At 42.4% G+C, this 2,423-nt stretch overlaps 2 non-coding genes across 2 annotated transcripts; one reads left to right on the top strand and one right to left on the bottom strand.

Moving 5' to 3' along the window:
* Positions 1-225: 225 nt before the first annotated feature.
* On the bottom strand, positions 226-299 carry trnat-cgu. Its single transcript has one exon. It is a non-coding gene; the product is annotated as a tRNA-Thr (tRNA).
* Positions 300-1,699: 1,400 nt separating this feature from the next.
* On the top strand, positions 1,700-1,773 carry trnat-ugu. Its single transcript has one exon. It is a non-coding gene; the product is annotated as a tRNA-Thr (tRNA).
* The last annotated feature ends 650 nt before the right edge of the window (positions 1,774-2,423 follow it).

Below are 2,423 nucleotides of genomic sequence, written 5' to 3'. Positions count from 1 at the left end.
CCAAAACAAGCATCATCTTTCTTCCTGTAAGAAGGGCTTTGCATCTTTTTGTCAAGTTGAGTTAAATGTATTTCTACAGCACGTTTAAAACAACCCGAGCTGACCAAACACAGGTCTGTAGTCATATAGTGACACCAGTTGTTGTTGAACCAATCAGCTTCAGACAGTTTGTCATGAAGCATCACACATATCCCAGGTGATTAATTAGGTTTCCATTGTTCACCAAGGCACGGCTGGGATTCGAACCCAGGATCTCCTGTTTACGAGACAGGCACTTTAACCAACTAAGCCACAGCACCTCTTGTGTGTGGTAGGCTAAGTGGGCAGAGAGAGATAGCCTAGAAGAGGAAGCATCGTGTTGTGAGATCATGCAACCGGAGCAGAGTTGGTGGTTATTCATGTTATAGCGTGGGCCCTGGAGGTAACCAGTCTCTCCTGGATTTCAGCTCACGGTCGGAAACGAAGCGATCAGGAAAGGTTAACCCACTGAACATGTTAACAGCTGATTAATGTGCGCTTGTTGCCCCGTGTGCGCTGATGCCTCATCTGTTGACATTTCCGAATGCCTTCCTACAGTTGCTTAATAAAAGCTTTCCACACAAAAACGTAGCCTACATGTGTCATTAGTATGAGGAAAAACAAATGAGATTTTAACTGTGTCGGGCTCGGGATCCGGACTCTACAAGAAACCTTTAGACAGCGTCTGCAACGACTAGAGAATGAGCTGTGGCTTAGTTGGTTAAACAGCCAGACTAGTAAATAGGAGGTTGTGGGTTCAAATCCCAGTAGAGTTTCTAGAAAACTGTCCCAATGGTGACGTCTCTCACCTAAATAAACCCAAATATAACTGCAGCACGGTGAGAAGTTGAAGGCTCTCTGTGTAAGTTTTGATAATGGTTACTCAACTTGCATGGGTGTGAGAGAGAGTGTGCATGTGCGTTTTCTTCAGTTATTTCTGCAAATATCTCGTCTCCCAACAGTCAAACAGACACAGTTGAATGTAATGTAACGATACGCTCAACTCACGGTACGATTCAAGATTTTAAGTTGACGACACGATTGTTTTAACAGAACGAGCTGCAGACAAAGGAGTGAAAATATTCCTTTATTTCCATAATTTGTGCTTAACAACAGATGGGTCCTCCTATCAAAAGTGACACTTAAATGGTTGTTTCTTTACTGGCCATCGGGCCACCGGGCCATTGCTTATGTCCAACCCAGGTATAATGTATGTGTCTCTACCTGGAGCTTATACAGCTGTATACTACTATCCCTGTATGGATGTGATATGATTTCTATCTTTGTTGTTGGTCTGGCTCAGGTTAAACTCTTTGGGAAACATGAACAAACAGAAACATAAATGCCCCAGAACTTTCTTTTATTCTCCAGTCTGACAGTCAGTTATAACAGAAAAAGAACCTAAATAAACTACTTTTAACGTAGATTTTCTTTAGGGCTTTATTACATGGTATCGGATCGGTGCATAAACCGATACTGGTATCGGTATCGGAACATCTCTAATTAATAATTATTTTTTTATTTTATTTTTAATTAATAAATGGTTGTTTCTTTACTGGCCATCGGCCCATCGGGCCATTGCTTATGTCCAACCCAGGTATAATGTATGTGTCTCTACCTGGAGCTTCATGTGTCCACCTCATCGGCTCGTTGTGCTGAATATATTTTGATGAAGTCAAGAGGTGCTGTGGCTTAGTTGGTTAAAGCGCCTGTCTTGTAAACAGGAGATCCTGGGTTCAAATCCCAGCAGCGCCTCTTTAATACACAAAATATCTCTTAAATCTGTAATCCTAACATGTAAAATTGTCCGTCCATCCATCATGAGGATGCCTCCTGACGCTACGGACACACTGGTCTGTGTAAGCAGCTGGGCAATGCATTCTGGGAGAGTCACAGCAATGTTTGAAAGAGGAGGTGCTGCTCCTCATTTGCATACAGTAGAATCCAGGCTACTTTATGCAAATCAAGGGCGTCCAGTTTTTACTTAAACAGGGACAGTGCACAGTTCAACCTTAACCTTGTATAAGAGCAATGAATGATGCATTGCGCCCATAGGTGTAGATTTCGGGAGGGGATGCGTGGGATATGTCGCCCCAAATATTTAGAAGAGGTAGATTTGTCGTCCTCAAAGAAATACGAAAGACAACCCACCCAGAATGAAACATAAAAAATAGAAAATCTAAAAAAGGTGACATAAAAACAGGAGGAGGAGACCACTACTACGTGTTAAAATCCATTCTAAACAAATAGGTTTTGAGTTTGGACCTAAAAGAGCTCCAGCTGTAATAGTGCGAATATCAGGGGTAACTTGTTCCAGAGTCTCCGGGGCAGATCACCACCCTGTTTACACCTAGACTTAGGACTTCTAAAACCAGTTGATTTGAAGACGCAATGAACGGCTGTGC

The sequence above is a fragment of the Perca fluviatilis genome, chromosome 19, assembly GCF_010015445.1.
Source record: "Perca fluviatilis chromosome 19, GENO_Pfluv_1.0, whole genome shotgun sequence".
Classification (NCBI taxonomy): Eukaryota; Metazoa; Chordata; class Actinopteri; order Perciformes; family Percidae; genus Perca; species Perca fluviatilis.
Note: the sequence above shows the minus strand (reverse complement) of the source record. Positions and strands in the feature narration are given on the sequence as shown.